The following is a 17,980-nucleotide window of genomic DNA, read 5'->3' on the forward strand; positions in this document are numbered from 1 at the left end:
TCCCCTGCACGCCTCTCAAACCCTTATACGTCGCCTGCCTCATCCCCTGTCCACCGTCGCTTCACCCCCTGGCCGCCGCCGCAGGCCCCTTCCCTCCCTCGCACGGCAAATCGCCGCCGTAACTTCGGCGGTGCGTTTGACGCGCTCACGGGAGTTACTGGTGCTCGGGCCAAGTTTTCCCGGCTTCTGCGCCTCCTGTGAATGGAGGAGTTGGAGGCGTGGAGCACCAGTCATCCTTACGAATTTCCCATGGTGGAGACGGTGCGATGGTAGCTGACCTCTATGGACGGCCTCTTTCGAGATCTGATGACAAACTGGTGAGTTGATCTGACTGATAGGATGTGCGGTCCGTCGCCGCCCTGCGCCGGTGATTGTCCTCTATAGGCTCCAGGACTGCAATATAGTTCACGGAGATCTACCGGAGGCGCATCCATCTATGGCGTTGACTGCGACAGATCTGAAGGTACCGGTGGGTGACTCAGATCTGTAAGGAGAGACGTGCCGGTCTCCACTGCTGGAGCCTTGGCAAGTGGCTGGTACATGCTACCGGCGATGTGATTAAACCAGAGGTAATTTTGCGATAAACCGGTATCTGGTGGCACTGTGGGTCGATCGAGTTCTCCCACTGAGAAATTTGGATCTAGCTTTCTCGTCTACCTACCCCTGGCGAGCTCACTAGCCTTATGATCCGTCTACTGTTTGATGTCTGTGGTAGAAGCCTAGATCTGTTCGATCTGCTATGGTCTACGGTAGCCTTGGCTGAAGATAAGCCATAATCAGCTTCAGATCCGTGATACAGGATGATGACATCAGCATGCGAGATATTGGTTAGGAGCAGGCCAGTGAGGTGCAATGGTTGCCTGAGGTGATCGATATTTTGCTCGGAGGCTAGCCATGATAATTGATAAAATACCACAAGGAACACACTTATTGGTTTTTGGATAGTTTGATAAAGTTATATGGCTTTAATGTTGTTAGTGGTATCGAGGTAATTAAATTTGGCCATGTTATTTTGCGGCCCTTCTATAGTTAATAATAATTATTCATTTCTTATCGATTTTATTTTTTAGTGCAAACTAAGCCTTACAGATGATGATATGTGATTCCATGTTTATGACTCAAAATTTTACCCACTCTATTCTTTTTTAAAAGGTGTATTTGATTTATAGAAATATGTTTTTTCTAGTTTTTACTTTTTACCAAGTTCATATAAAAATGAATATCAATTTCGATAGTACTAATAAATAAATAAACATGAAAACATATTGATGCGAAGGACATGCCCCAACTTGTGCCAAGAGGTACTGGGTTTGACGCAGCCTCTAGCACGCGTGGGGCCTTGTAGCACGTCAGTCGATTATACATATGGTATTTTGGTTGTTAATATTTTATCATTATTTTCTACAAACGGAACTTGGAAGAGTTGACTTATGAAAAAGATTAGTACACACTAAAAAGGAACAGAGGGAGTATCATATATATAGGCTGTGTTTGGACATCACAAGATAAACGGATTGAACATCTTGTTTTTTTATTATTGTAAATTTAGTCTGTGTTTGGCATTGCAGTGGATTATTACAATCCAGCTTTTGCCTATTTTATCGTTTGTGTACTTTTTTCCTACTTCGCTGATTATTACAGGGTAGTTTCCACTAATCATAGTTCAGCAATCCACAAACTAAGCCTCGGTATACATTTTTAAACAAGCAATAGCTTACACATGTTATGTCTTGATAAGTAACTAGCCATATAACTATTATTTTCCTACTTCGGTGCATTGTACGATTATTATTATTATTATTATAAAAAGTATAAGGTCTATTAAAATTGAAGTATGTGTCGTGCATGTTTTATTACTCTACATCAATGAAAAACTACACATCGTTGAACAAGATGATCTTGTACATGTATGTTATCATGGCGACTAGTATAGTATACTACCTCCGTTGACAAATATAAGATGTTCTAACTTTTTTGTAAATAGGATGGATATAGACACATTTTAGCGTGTTTCTTCATTCATTTCTGTCTGTATGTAGTCTATATATTGGAATATCCAAAACATCTTATATTTATGGACGGAGGGAGTACATAATTACGTTTCTGTTGTACAATTGAAACTTGACTATATGCTGTAGATGTCTTATGATTTTACATTGTGACAAAATAATAAGTTCGTTAAGACATATTTCTACATGCTTTATACTCCATCCGTCCGAAAATACTTGTCCTAGAAATAAATAAAATGGGTGTATCTATAACTAAAATAACTCTACATACATCTATTTTTAAGACAAGTATTTCCGGACGGAGGGAGTATATATTATGATATGATTCTACATTGTGGGAAAATGAGTTTTGAATATCATACTTCTAATGTTCCTCATTGAAAATTTATTTATTGTAGTGTTAATTTTTAAAATCTAAGGGTATCTTATGTTCTGATGATATGTAAGAATAGACACAGGAATAAGGTAGAAATGCATGTGATAAGAAAACATAGGAATTTTGTCAACTGCATTTGGTTCACAAAACTCAGGATTATTAGTACAAACGTGGTCAAATCTAGGATGCTATTATGCAATTAAAGACCTCGATAGTAGGAGTTTGAAAAATGAGGTCCAGATGGTTTTTACGCGGATGTTTTACATTGCAGAGTAAGCGTGGCAGATCATGTAGGAACTTGGTCTTTTAAGTTCTGGATGCCTATTATTTCCCATTATTGCAAAATAAACTACTCATATTTTTTATCTCTTGATTTGTGAACTGGTTTGGGAGCGATGCATATTCTTACCAATCAAGTATTTATGGCTTCCGTGTTAATGAAATATGCAGTTCTGTGTAAGTATTTTATTTTGTGTTTCTTTTACCCTAAAAGTGTCAGAAGGGCCGTTTCTTAATTTCTTTTGTTTAAATAGATGTAGCTGTACCGCTTGGTAGATAAAAAAGTTAGGAGCTATAGGCTGTAGGTCTTAGCATAGCAGATGTATGTTTCCATCGTTTCATGAGTTGACAGTCACCATTGTTGCTTTTTATTACATATTGTGTATACTTGTATCTGTTATACAACTACCACGTTCATCATTGGAAATATAGTTGAGTGTTAAACATCTCTTTTGCCCTTTTGTATAACCTGACCTTATATAAACAGGTGGTCTAGCTGTGAATATTTGCTTCTCTCTCTGTCAAAACATGTTTGAAATTTTCCAGTTTCTGTGACATTATTTTGCCTCAAATGCAAATGAGGTGCATTGAATCTGACTAGCACTTTGAACTTGAAGTCCATACTAACAATACTGAAGTATTGGAGGGCAGCTTAATTATTTTATTTTATCATGTTGTATTGAAATCTTTATTTATGCGATCAGCCTCACAGAATGTTATTATATGCAAGCCAGCATGAGGCGTGATGGCGTTTCGTCCTTCACCTCAAATACGTGCAACTAGATGAGGTATGCTCAGTCTCATTGTTAAATTCCTTTCCGCACGGTCTGCTTTGATTGTTTGTGATAGCATTGTTGAATTCCCTCCCACTCTATTTGCTTGATTGTTCGCAATGGATCCATCAATATCATACAATGTTCAAAAAAGCGGAAAGCGGTAAGCGAAGCAAAAGGCCATAGCTTAGAGCAATGTACGCTTAAGCGCAGCTTAACCGCACTTTAGCGTTTTTTGAAATTGGCTAGAATTTGATAGATTTTGAATAATATACACAGGAAAATAGGAAACATGGCACAGACGGGCCAATATTCTGCTTTGATTCCCAGCCTGAATACCACGACCTGCCAAACAAGGACATTTGGGTATGCCAATGCCAATATCTGAGCCAAACAAGGACATTTGGGTATGCCAATGCCAATATCTGAGCCAAACAAGGACATTTGGGTATGCCAATGCCAATATCTGAGCAACTCCAACTGGGTGAGCCAGCAACTCCCGTGCCGCTCCTTGCAGCGGCCCGGGAGAACCCTAAATCTCAGCCTCCCACCTCGCCGTCGTTGGAGGGCGTCGCCGGCGACGGGCCATCTCCATCTCGCAAGGATCTCGAGCGGCGCGGGGGCGACTCAACTTCGAAGATGCGGGGCGTGGTGGGGCTCTTGGCGGGACGCTGCCGGTGTGCACGGAGGAGGAGGACGCGAGCCGTCTGCGCGAGCGGCGGCGGTGCTAGGCGGTTGTTGGTGTGCGCGACGCGAGGTGGAGCTTGTGCGGGCGTGGCCTGGCGCGTTGCAGGGGTGGCTGGCTCGCAAGGTGCAGCAGGAAGCGGGGCGCGGGCGACGAGCCGCGGCCATCCATGGCCGGTCGCGGCGTGATGCACAGGAGGCGTCACAGCGCAGTTCTGCTGCTGCGCGCAGGGCAGGGGCGGTTGCCAGATTCAGCCGCAGGTGCATGGTGCATGGTGCATGATCAAACGAATTTGGTAGACCAACTACAAACATTCGAAAAAAAATCTGGGCCTCAATATCAACCTCCAAACTGGTGTCTTATCAAAAGACACTTGTATTAGTTAGACAAGGATTGTGAGCTTGTAATTAGCTTCACAAGAAGCACCTTCATGATTTTTTTGCTAATCAGATTTGACAAAAATTCAAGGGATTGAGAGAAGTTGACCATCACACAATATGAAGACATAATAGGGGCATGCACATAGCATGGCAAGTAATATGTGAAGTAATATGTTCACGGGTGGTCAAAATAGGCAGATAACATGTTCACAGGATTGCATTTTATCAGTAGAACAGATGAATCGCTGACATTGTGCTTTATTTTGCCATGATTGACTTTGCACCTGCTGTTTCTTTCTTCTCCCCTGCCGTTGCCTGCCACCTACGCTGCAAAGCACAGCAATTAGTTAGTATATGATCAAATTATCTCGTAGAAAAAAAATACAGTATGCAATGGTTAAGGTGCATTCTGACCAGCTGTTTTTTTTTTGCTTGGCAGGTTTTTTCTTCTTCTGTGATATAAGAAGACTGTATATGCTTGCACTTTCATGAGTTATAAGATACTAAATTGCCTGTTTTCCATACTTTAATCCCCACCCTATTTGCAGTTACCAAAATACAGTACTAAATCCGAATTTGCAGTTACCAAATACAGTACTAAATTCATACTTCAATCCAATTTGCAGTTATCAACTGCAGTACTAAATTCGTAGTAAAAGCCCTCTGAATTCTGAATTCAGTACCACCACCCACAGATCCCTACTAACTCGGTCCCAGTGAGCACTCCCGACCAAATCTGCCTTGGATTATGCGGATCCCGCATCGTCCAAATCTGCGCTAATTTAGGTAGGGTGAAGGAAACGGATGATGTACCTGTCGGTTGCCTAATTGCGGCCCCTACGCGCGGCCGCCAGTTCCGCTTCCCGTCTGCGCTGGGCCTCGGCCGCCCGATCCTTGGCCGCCCGGGCCGCCTTTTGCTCCGCGTCGCATTTGCTTGTGTGGTCCAGGCCTTCGGCTAGCCCCTTGATCTTTTTGCCGCAATGGCACATCCAGAGCACCTTCTCTGCCTTACCAGCCCTCCCGGACTTGGCCTGCTTGCCTGCCATCCCGCTTGCGCTTGCTGATGGCGGCGGATGGGATGGGATGGGATGGGATGGGAAGGGAAGGGCTGGGTTTTGGTAATAGGGTTTGGTGTACGGTGTAATTTTGAAGTGTGTCCGTCTATTTTCTTGAAAATAAAAAAACATCTTAGGATGACCAACACGTTAGGCGACACGGGTATGTTGCGGGCGACGCCCGAGCGAGCCGCAGCCGCCATTAATGGCCACCCACCCCCACACCTACCCACGCGCTAGAGTTACTCCGCCCACCACATCGAGTGCGCAAAGGGATTGCAGTCTCCACCGTTTCCCGCACACCCCAATCTCTCCTCTCGGCACGCAAATGACGAACCCGCGATGGAGGAGACGAATTCGCCGACTGCGACCACAAGCGCTGGTGGTGATCCGGGAGCGATGCTGGTGCCGGTGGAGATGCGCCCACAGATCGACTCGCGCTCGCCGGAGGCGAGGGAGGAGATTCTGCGGGTGGTGAGGGAGAGATTTTCGTTGTGCGAGAAGTGGTCGGAATATGCGTCGAGGTCATCAGGAGCAGCACGTTTGCGGAGCGCTGCCGTTTCGCCGGCGACGAGGGAGGGATGGACTACGACATCATCTTCTGGGCCATCCAGGAGGCGGAGTCGTCCGATCCGATCCAGGCGGGGAGATGGAGGCGCTTCAAGTCAACAAGTCCGTCGCGGCTCAACATCCGTCCGCCATCAATCATGGAGCTGGCCAACATCCCGCTGGAGTACCTGCCGCAGGGAGTCAGCCCACCCCGTCTTCCCTGATGGGTGGTGCCCATGGACGTGGCCATGGAGCACGTCGCGGGCGTCTTTTGGAGACTCGACTTCATGAGCCTCCCCCATGGATGGGGATTAGGGTGAGATCCCACTGGATGCTATTAAGGTACGCAAATCTTCTCTGAAATACAGTTTCCCTGCTTGTGCAGAATTTGGGGATGATGGAATTAGGTTTGGGGAGTCGAGGATTGTTCCTCAGGTTCATATTAGGGGGATCGAGGGGTTGGCTATAGCATCTGGAGAGGGGGATGAAGCTCTCATCCATCCTGTTAATTCCAATGGACTTGTGTCCAGTTCTACATCCCTCATCAACTCCCGTTTAGATTCCAGCAATGTTTGTATAGGGGGATCTAGTAAAGTTTTGGGTCTTAAGATTAATCAAGATGAGAAAGAGATAATTGGGGTTCCAAAGTTGGGGAATGATGTGGATTCTCATAGTAATTCTCGGGGTGTTGATGGATTTGTGTCCATGGTCCAACCAGTGGTGAGACCACGGCTAGTTTGTGGTGGGGCTGTGTCAAAGGGACACAGTGAAGATACAGACAAGTGCCGGCCTCCTTTGAGGGCCCAGGGTAACAATCCATCAGTAATCTATGTATCAGTGGTGGAGGGGAAAGCGGTAAAGAGGAAGACGCCTTCTGGCTACATTGACAGAAAGGAAGAAGAGGTGGAGGAGTTTTATGGACAGCTGTGGGTCATTCCCTCCCCCAGCCGTCGACAGCCCAACCACAAACATCGCCCTCCTCCCCCAAACCCTAGATCGGCCATAGGCAGCCACCTATTCTGGATCAAGAAAAACCTACTGAGATCTGGATGCTTCTCTGCTGAAGATTGCCATCCTATTATCCATCCTAGCCGTTTTGATCCTATCCCCACGAGGTTTCGGATCTGTGAGGAAGGTGGAGCTAGGAGAGCTTCTTTTGCATCTGTGGTGAAGGGAATCATGGATCCCCGGGGGCAACAGAGGCCCAAGAAGAATCCCCCCAAGAAAGGTGGTCAGGGAGTCCTTCCTCCACCTCCTGGGGCTCCTGTAGCTAAGGGGGCAGTGGCAGTACCGAAGCAATCAAGTAACACTGGTAAGAGTGCCCAGTTGTTCAAAATGCAGTCCCTGCTCCAGCCCCAAACCCAGTTCCAATTCCTGTTGTGCAAGCCCTAGACCCCAGGTATAAGGACATGATATGTTTCAACTGTAGTTGGCCTGGGCACTATGTGGGCAATTGTGTGGAACCAAAGAGATGCTTTATCTGTTCTGGTACACATAATGTCAATAATTGCATTGCTTGGGCACGTCTACAACCCATTGATGAGTACTTTGGTAGTGCAGAAGTGGGCCTGGGATTTTATCATATTGATATCCCTGTGGCACCAAGAGGGAGTTCTGGGAAGGCCTGAGGACTTGGTTAGGAGGGTACCTATTGGTGAGAAGCTCTTCATAGGAGGAGACCTCAATGGCCATGTGGGTACATCTAACACAGGTTTTGAAAGGGTGCATGGGGGCTTTGGCTATGGCATCAGGAACCAAGAAGGAGAAGATGTCCTAAGCTTCGCTCTAGCCTACGACATGTTTGTAGCTAACACCCTCTTTAGGAAGAGAGAATCCCATCTAGTGACGTTCAGTAGTGGTCTACACTCTAGCCAGATTGATTTTGTCCTCTCTAGAAGAGAAGACAGACGCGCTTGCATTGATTGTAAAGCGATACCTGGAGAGAGTGTTGTCCCTCAACATAAGCTTGTGGTTACTGACTTCCGCTTTAGGATTCGTGTCCAACGGGATAAGCGCGCCAAAGTCGCTAGAACGAAGTGGCGGAAGCTCAAGGGGGGAGGCATCCCAGGCTTTCAGGGAGAGGGTCATTAAGGAGGGCCCTTGGGAGGAAGGAGGCGACGCATACTTGATGTGGACGAGTATGGCGACCTTCTTGCAGAAGGTCGCTGTAGAGGAGTTTGGGGTGACCAAGGGAAGTAGAAGGGAAGCTAAGGACACCTGGTGGTGGAACGATGAGGTCTAGAAGGTTATTAGGGAGAAGAAGGACTGTTTCAGATGCCTATATCTGGACATGAGTGCAGCTAACATGGAGAAGTATAAGGTGGCGAAGATGGCTGCAAAGCGGGCGGTGAGTGAAGCGAGAGGTCGGGCGTATGAGGACCTCTACCAACGTTTAAACACTAAGGAAGGCGAAAGGGACATCTATAAGATGGCCAAGATTAGGGAGAGGAAGACGAGGGATGTCGGCGAAGTCAAATGCATCAAGGAAGGAGAAGATCAACTTCTTGTGAAGGATGAGGCGATCAAGCGTAGATGGCGGGAGTACTTTGACAACCTTTACAATGGAGAGGTTGACAACTCTACCGTTGAGCTAGACGACTCCTTTGATGATACCAGCATGTGCTTTGTGCGACGTATCCAGGAGTGTGAGGTTAAGGATGCGTTAAAAAGGATGAAAGTTGGCAAGGCGATGGGTCCTGATGGTATCCCCATCGAGGTGTGGAGAGGCCTTGGAGACATAGCGATAGTATGGCTAACTAAGCTTTTCAACCTCATTTTTCGGTCAAACAAGATGCCCGAAGAATGGAGGCGGAGTATTTTAGTACCAATCTTTAAGAACAAGGGGGATGTTCAAAGTTGTACTAATTACCGCGGAATCAAGCTGATGAGCCATACTATGAAGCTATGGGAGAGAGTCATTGAACACCGCTTAAGAAGGTTGACAAGCGTGAAAAAAAACCAATTTGGTTTCATGCCTGGGAGGTCTACCATGGAAGCCATCTTCTTGGTACGACAGCTGATGGAGAGATACAGGGAGCAAAAGAAGGACTTTCATATGGTGTTCATTGATTTGGAGAAGGCCTATGATAAGATACCTTGGAATGTCATGTGGTGGGCCTTGGAGAAACACAAAGTCCCAATAAAGTACATTACCCTCATCAAGGATATGTATGATAATGTTGTGACAAGTGTTCGAACAAGTGATGGCGACACCGATGACTTTCTGATTAGAATAGGGCTACACCAAGGGTCAGCTTTGAGCCCTTATCTTTTTGATTTGGTGATGGATGAGGTCACAAGGGATATACAAGGAGATATCCCATGGTGTATGCTCTTTGCGGATGATGTGGTGCTAGTTGATGATAGCCGAACGGGGGTTAATAGAAAGTTAGAGTTATGGAGGCAGACTCTAGAATCGAAAGGTTTTAGGCTTAGTAGAACTAAAACTAAATACATGAGGTGCAGTTTTAGTGCTACTAGGCACGAGGATGGAGAGGTTAGCCTTGGTGGGCTAGTGGTACCGGAGAGAGACATGTTTCGATATTTGGGGTCCATGTTGCACAAGGATGGCGATATCGATGAAGACGTGGGCCATCGAATCAAGGCTGGGTGGATGAAGTGGCGCCAAGCTTCTGGCGTACTCTGTGACAAGAGAGTGCCACAAAAGCTAAAAGGCACGTTTTATAGGGCAGCTATCTGACCTGCGATGTTGTATGACGCGGAGTGTTGGCCAACCAAGAGACGACATATCCAACAGTTAGGTGTAGCAGAGATGCGCATGTTGAGATGGATATGTGGCCACACAAGGAAGGACCGGACACGGAATGACGATATACGAGAGAGACTTGGGGTAGCACCGATTGAAGAAAAGCTGGTCCAACATCATCTCAGATGGTTTGGACATATTCAACGGAGGCCACCGGAAGCGCCGGTGCATAGCGGACGGATAAAGCGTGCTGAGAGTGTTAAGAGGGGTCGTGGTAGACCAAACTTGACATGGGAGGAGTCCGCTAAGAGAGACCTGAAGGTTTGGAATATCGACAAAGACTTAGCCATGGACAGGGGTGCGTGGAAGTTAGCTATCCATGTTCCAGAGCCATGACTTGGCTTCGAGATCTTATGGGTTTCAACTCTAGCCTACCCCAACTTGTTTGGGACTGAAAGGCTTGGTTGTTGTTGTTGTTGTTGTTGGTATCCCTGTGGCAGCTGAGTCCAACTGGTTGAACTACAAAAATTGTGCAGTCTTGAAGGTGCTTAAAGGAGAGGTTTCTACTTCTGATCTGATCGTGCAACTGAATGGGATATTCTGTAAAGGAAAAGAGTGGCCTTGGCAAGTTAGGGAGTTAGAAGAGAAGAAGTTTCTGTTGAGATTCCCACCTTGGAAGAAAGTGGAGGATCTCATTGAATTTCCTGCCTTTGATCTTCCCATTGACGGAGTTTCTATTAAGATATGTGAATGGGCTGTGATGCTGGAACCTTATGGTGAGCTGACTGAAGTCTGGATCCAAGTGGAGGGTATTCCCCCAAGATGGTGTGCATGGAAGGTTTTTGCCCAAATAGCCTCTTGCTTTGGTATCTTGGTTGATGTGGACTGGAATGGAATTTTCAAGAGCTTCTATGAAAAAGTCAGAATCAAGGTAGCTTGTAGAGACCCTACCAAGATTCCATATGAGAGATTAGTGGAGATGAAAAAGAAGTTGTACATCTTGTTCTTTACCGTGGAAGGATTTGATCAAGAGGTAGAAGGTTCTGAGGGAGATGGGGATGACCCTGATTTGGATGTTGAAGATGAAGATAAGGGGGGTGAAGAGTTTGATCAGACTAAGGAGTATATGGATGGGGATGCTGATGAACCCATAGATGAATTAGATAAAGCAAATTTCTCCAAGGGCAAAAGTGCTAGTTCTGGGAACAAGGTGGAAGTGGCCTGCACATCTGCTGCCAGCTTTCACCCTGAGATGCTGATGGATGGGATACATGAGCAGTTTTTGGTGGAAGCTGAAAGCAAAACTCCCATTGCTCAAATGGAGACATCTGAGGAGGACTTTGAGGAACTGAATCAAGATATGGACATTGGCTCTCACATGGATTACTGCTCTGCCCAGCTGAGGAAGATTGAGGTGGTTGATTCTGAAGGTGAAGATGAAATCATCCTTCCTGAGATGGTGTGCCTTCCTGAACATATAGTTACAAGCTTTGGATCAGCTAAGAGATCCTTGCTGGAATCCCTTGAGATGAAGGAAATGGATAAGAGGAGGAAAGAAGATTCAGATAAAGAGAAGAAATGGGGCCCTGTGCTCTCCACCAGACCTATTACAAGGTAACATGGTAATATCAAGATTATGGAAAAAGCTACTGCATACCTACAGAAGAAGAATCTGGAGATTCCTGCTTCCTTCCAAGGTAAATCTTTTGCTGCTAATGATACTCAAATACTTGTTGATCAAATTGCTAGAGTTGATATATGTGTAGGAAATAGTGACAAGGAACATGGGGATATCATTCAGGATTTGGTCCTTAGGGAAAGTCTTAGGTGTCTGGAATTTGCAGATTCCAATCCTGAAATTGTACTGCCTGATGACCTATACACACCTACAAATAAAAATGCTAAGGGTTCTCCCTGTGGTAAGGACATGATACAAACCAGAGCAGTAAGCATTGATGTATCTGGTAGTACATGTCAAAACCTGATTAATGCCAGGAGGCTTTGTAGCCTATCCCACCCTTTTAGAATTTCATGATAGGAGCTTTTTGAAATATCCGTGGTCTAGGACAACCTGGAAAAAGTCAATGCCTACAAGATTTTTTGAGAGTTAATAATGTGGATTTTGTGGGTTTCTCTGAAACCAAGAAGGAAAACATTGACAGTAAGTTGCTAGATAGGATTGCGGGTAATAAGAATTTTGTGTGGCATCAACTGCCTGCTCGAGGAACAGCTGGTGGTGTCCTTGTGGGCATTAATGGGGATCTTTTTGAAATTGTTGGTTTTGTGAATCAAGAGTTCTGTGTAACGGCTACAGTGAGGAATAAAACTGATAAATCTATTTGGCAGTTTGTTGCTATCTATGGCACTGCTTATAATGAACGCAAGATGGATTTTATTGCAAATTTGCATGAGGTTATGGAGAAAGCCTCCTATCCAATTATTTTGGGTGGGGACTTTAACCTGACCAGATCTGACTCTGATAAGAGTAATGGTAATGTGAATCATTCCACTTCTTTCCTGTTTAATGACTGGATCAATAAGGGGGGGCTGATGGAAATCAGTGTAGCAAATAGGAAATACACCTGGTGTAATAATCAGGAGGACCCCATTTATTCCACTATTGATAGAGTGTTTGTTTCCCCTTCTTGGGATGCTATGTTTCCTCTATCAATTCTTAGGGCTTTGCCCAGAATTGGTAGTGACCATACCCCCATCGTGCTAGATACAATGGCTCGGAGGGTTACCTCCCCTAATTGTCCAGATTTGAAAAATGGTGGTTGGAGCAACCTGACTTTAAAGATATTGTCGAAACAGTGTGGAGTGCCCCAATTTTAGGCGGATCTGCTATTGATATTTGGATTGCTAAATCCAAACGCCTTAGAATAAAGATTAAGGGGTGGAGTGTTAATATTGAAGCTGCTATTAAAAAGAAAAAGAGGGACCTTATAATGGAATTTGATATCTTAGATGTGTTTGCTGAGTCCAATCGTGTTACGAATGCTGACAATAAACGTATGAAAGATATAAAAGTGGAACTGGAAGAGATTATGAGGAAAGAGGAGATTATCTTGTGGCAAAGATCCAGAGATCGTAGGATTAGGGAAGGTGATAAAAATAATGCTTATTTTCATGCGTTAGCAAATCATCGGCACAGGAAAAATCATCTTTCTGAGCTTGTTGGTGAACATGGACCTGTTTATTCCTCTAATGAAATGCTGGAGGTGGCGACATCCTTTTACAAAAAAAATATTTGGTCATGAGGAAAGGCATAATATTCATTCGGGTCCTGCCTTTTGGGAGGATGATGAGTTAATTACCTTTTCTGAAAATGAAAATCTTCAAAAAACCTTCTCGGAGTCTGAGGTGAAGGAAGCCATTTTTGGCTCATATGCCAATGGTGCCCCAGGGCTGGATGGCCTCTCGTTTCTGTTTTACCAAACCTTTTGGGATGTGATCAAAGCTGATTTTATGGCAATGGTTAGGGACTTTGAGGAGGGTAAGTTGGACATTCATAAACTAAATTTTGCTTTGATCATTTTAATTCCAAAGGAGCCTGATGCCAATATTATGAAGAAATTTAGGCCAATTAGTCTGAGCAATTGTGCTGTTAAGTTTTTTTCTAAAGTTTTAACCAATAGGCTGTCCCCCATTAGTGATAGGTTGATATCTCCTAACCAGACTGCCTTTATTAAAGGTAGATATATCTTAGAGAGTGTGGTACTAGCTCATGAAGTGATTCATGAGGTAAAAAAAACAATAATCCCGGGCTTGTGCTCAAACTGGATTATGAAAAAGCGTATGATCGGGTTAGTTGGGAATTTTTGTTTGAAATGCTTGAATCCCGAGGTTTTGGCTCTAAATGGATTTCCTGGATTAAGAAATTACTGTTCCAAGGGACCTTTAGTGTCCGAATTAATGATACCACGGGTCCCTACTTTGTAGGGGGGAAATGTCTCAAACAAGGGGATCCTATATCCTCGATTCTCTTTAACCTGGTAGCTGATGTATTCACTAAGATGCTTGCTAAAGCTGCTAGACAGGGGTTGATCTCTGGTTTGTTGAATAATGTTATTCCAGGAGGGATTGTTAGTCTTCAATATGCAGATGATACTCTCCTCTTTTTGTAGGATTCCTATGAGAAAGCAAAGAACTTTAAATGGATTCTGACATGTTTTGAGAGTATTTCTGGTATGAAAATCAGTTTCCATAAAAGTGATCTTATTACCATAAATGTGGATGAAGAGAGAGCAAAAATCTTTGCCCAAATTTTCTGCTGTAACATTGGTTCCTTCCCTATTAAGTATTTGGGGGTGCCCTTGCATTATGATAAGTTGAGAAGAGAGGATCTCCAACCTATCATTGATAGGATTATCAAGGGCATTTCTGGGTGGCTGGGTAGATATCTAACATATAAAGGGAAGATTATCTTGCTCTGCGCATGTGTGGTTAGTATTCCTGCTTACTTGATGGCAGTATTGAAATTTCCTAAATGGGCCATTAATGCTATCAACTCTCTGATGGCTCATTTCCTGTGGGGGAACATGGGAGACCAGCACAAGTATCATTTGGCTCATTGGGGGCTGGTTTCCAGGAAGGAGGAATTTGGTGGTTTGGTAATACCAAATATTAGAGAGTTTAATATGGCCTTGTTAGCCTCCTGGGGAAGAGATTTTATAACAATAGCGACAGTGACTGGAAGAAACTACTTGTATTTAAATATAAAGTTGATAGTCCAAATATTTTTTGGTCCACGCAACAGGGGGGATCCCCCTTTTGGAAGAGTATTTCTTGGGCTCTCCAAGCTGCCAGAATTTTTTATGATTGGAAGATTGGTGATGGTAATAATATTAGATTTTGGCATGATAAATGGGTTGGGGATTGTTCCCTTCAAGTCAAATTTTGGGGCTTGTTTGAAATATGTAATCAACAAGAGTGTGTGGTGTCCCAGGTTTGGGATGGAAATAATCTCAGGCTCACTTTTAGAAGATGTGTAGACCAAGATTTAATGAATAAGTGGGAAAATCTCATTGAACATATTAATTTTTTTCCTTCTCTAATAATCCTGATTTACGTGTGTGGGTGTTAGAACATAATGGCTGTTACTCAGTTAGATCATTTTACAAATGCATCAATTTTGGTGGGGTGAGCACTCCTTATGGAGATACCTTATGGAACGTTCTTTGCCCCCCAGAACATCCATGTTTTTCTATGGCTGTGTTTATATAACAAAATTCTGACTAGAGACCATGTGGCTAAGAGGAAAAATGTGGATGACTTAACTTGCCTGTTTTGTAGTGAAATGGAAACTATACAACACTTATTTTTTGACTGTATCAATGCTGAGTATATTTGGTCTATTGTTTCTGATTTTTTATGATAAGAAAGATTCAATGTTTTGATGATATATCTTCCATGTGGAAAGTAAAAAAGAAGAGAATTATGCTTAATATGGTCACTGCTCCTCCTTGTGGAGTATTTGGACACTGAGAAACGATTTTTGCTTCCAGGGACGTTGATGGAGGGGTCTGGGATGCAGCCTTGCCAAGTTAAAAAGGAATTTGCAAAAATGGATGGTGCTGTGCGACGCTGCACAAGCGGAGGTGCTGAGAAGATTTTTCCTGCTGCTGGACATGTATCGAGGCGAACTGCTTCGAATAGCATGGACGTCTGATTGATATGGCCTGTAATAAAGCTAGGTTTCTTGAACTGGTTTGCAGGTCTTGTTCAGCAGTGTGGTAGCTTTTTGTGGTGCTGGTGCCCGTTTTCAGGACATTTACCTGTGTGTTATGCCTGATGTGGTGGATGTTAGTCTTGCCTGGTGATGGGTGGATGTGGATTGTGTGGTTTTCTGGTGCTTCGTTCTAATAAAATGGGGCAGGGGGCAACCCCTTTCTTTCAAAAAAAACATCTTAAAGAGATTTTCTTGAAAAGAATAATCATAAGGGAAATACTTCTATTTATCTTGCTGATTGGATGCAAAACGTCTCTAGCATTGTCCTTGTGACACACAGATGGATGTTATTGCAGGACGCGACGACTTTCGGATGCGCGACGACTCCCGGTGGCTCTGACCCGACAGTTTCTCCGCGGGGAGTCGGGGTGAGGTAGCACCCCCTTCCTGCTCCTGGAGGTTCACTCCGCGCACATATGCTGCCTGTTGCGGCTATGGGGCGGCAAATCTGTCATCTCGATGACCTTTGTTGCGATTTTGGCATGCAACAGCGGGACACATTTGTAGAGTGGTGGTCCCATGTGGCAATGACGTGGTTGTTGTACAAGGAAGGGCGGGCGAGCGGAGGTGTGGGCTGGTTTCGACCCACTGTGTGAGAGTGTTCGTCGAATCTGCTCCAAGCGCAAGCTTGCCTGGCTATGGCCAGACGATAGTTGCGGCACCTACCAACGTCGTTTCCCTTTTTGAAGGCATCGTCATGGAGTTCTTCGACATGCTCCATCGTGCGATTTGGTTATTCAGGCATAAGACTATACCCGCCTAGGTCGGAACGATGTCGTTCCTGTGGTGTTCTCCCCTTTGGGGAATTGCTTTGAAGACCGATGATCCTTCTCCATGCTTCCCTTGGGCAAGACGTGCATAGCTTTATAGTTGGAAGGTGATGATGCAAGTGGTTGGCGAGCGGTGACGATGATGGTGGTGTGTGAAGCTGGGTTGTGGCTTGCCTTTTGATGTCGACGTCCCGACTCACCAATGGGAGTGCCTTTGCTTGTTTCTCACCGTGATTGAGAAGTCACAACCGCATGCGGCGTGGCCCCAGCAACAACAATAGTTGTAGAAAATGCTCTTGGAAGGTTGCCCTAGGCTAGTTCGGTACGAGGCTTGCAACTTCCTCTTGTGAAGCATATTAAGAAATTCGGAGCTGCCGGGCCTTAACATCTTCGGGCGATTGTTTGGCTATGGATGACGAGGTCCTCATGTGTTGTTCGTTCGGAAGGGTCTTGTGGGTCATTGTCGGTGAAGTCAAAGTTGCCTGCTCGGGGGAGAGGTGATGACAATGACATTGCGGGAAACCTCGTGTTGGAAATGTGCCCTAGAGGCAATGATAAAATAGTTATTATTATATTTCTTGTTTCAAGATAATCGTTTATTAATCCATGCTATAATTGTATTGAATGAAAACATAGATACACGTGTGGATACATAGACAAAACAATGTCCCTAGCAAGCCTCTAGTTGGCTAGCCAGTTGATCAAGGATAGTCAAGGTTTTCTGACTATATGCAAGTGTTGTCACTTGATAACTGGATCACATCATTAGGAGAATCATGTGATGGACTAGACCCAAACTATGAACGTAGCATATTGATCGTGTCACTTTGTTGCTATTGTTTCCTGCGTGTCAAGTATTTATTCCTATGACCATGAGATCATATAACTCAATAGCACCGGAGGAATACCTTGTGTGTATCAAACGTTGCAACATAACTGGGTGACTATAAAGGTGCTGTACAGGTATCTCCGAAGGTGTCCGCTGAGTTAGTATGAATCAAGATTGGGATTTGTCACTCCGTGTGACGGAGAGGTATCTCGGGTCCCACTCGGTAATACAACATCACACACAAGCCTTTCAAGCAATGTGACTAAGTGTAAGTCACGTGTTGTATTACAGAACAAGTAAAGAGACTTGCCGGTAACGAGATTGAAATAGGTATGCGGATACCGACTATCGAATCTTGGGCAAGTAACATACCGAAGGACAAAGGGAATGACATACGAGATTATATGAATCCTTGGCACTGAGGTTCAACCGATAAGATCTTCGGAGAATATGTAGGATCCAATATGGGCATCCAGGTACCGCTATTGGATATTGACCGAGGAGTGTCTCGGGTCATGTCTACATAGTTCTCGAACCCGCAGGGTATGCACACTTATATGTGTGGTTACCGAATGTTGTTTGGAGTCCCGGATGAGATCACGGACGTCACGAGGATTTCTGGAATGGTCCGGAAATGAGAATTGATATATAGGATGGTTTCATTTGGTCACAGGAAAGTTTCGGGCATTACCGACAGAGTACCGGGAGTAACGAATGGGTTCCAGGTGTTTACCGGGAGGGGCCCACCCACCCGGGAGTGAGCCCATGACCTTATGGTGGCGCACCAAGTCCTTAGTGGGCTGGTGGAGTCAGCGCAAGAGGGCTATGGCGGCACAAG

At 44.7% G+C, this 17,980-nt stretch overlaps 1 long non-coding RNA gene across 1 annotated transcript; it reads left to right on the top strand.

Annotated features, from left to right (window-relative positions):
* Positions 1-323: 323 nt before the first annotated feature.
* LOC123402794 lies at positions 324-5,678 on the top strand. Its single transcript, XR_006611348.1, has 2 exons — positions 324-3,452; positions 3,717-5,678. It is a non-coding gene; the product is annotated as an uncharacterized LOC123402794 (long non-coding RNA).
* Positions 5,679-17,980: the final 12,302 nt, after the last annotated feature.

The sequence above is a fragment of the Hordeum vulgare genome, chromosome 6H, assembly GCF_904849725.1.
Source record: "Hordeum vulgare subsp. vulgare chromosome 6H, MorexV3_pseudomolecules_assembly, whole genome shotgun sequence".
NCBI lineage: Eukaryota > Viridiplantae > Streptophyta > Magnoliopsida > Poales > Poaceae > Hordeum > Hordeum vulgare.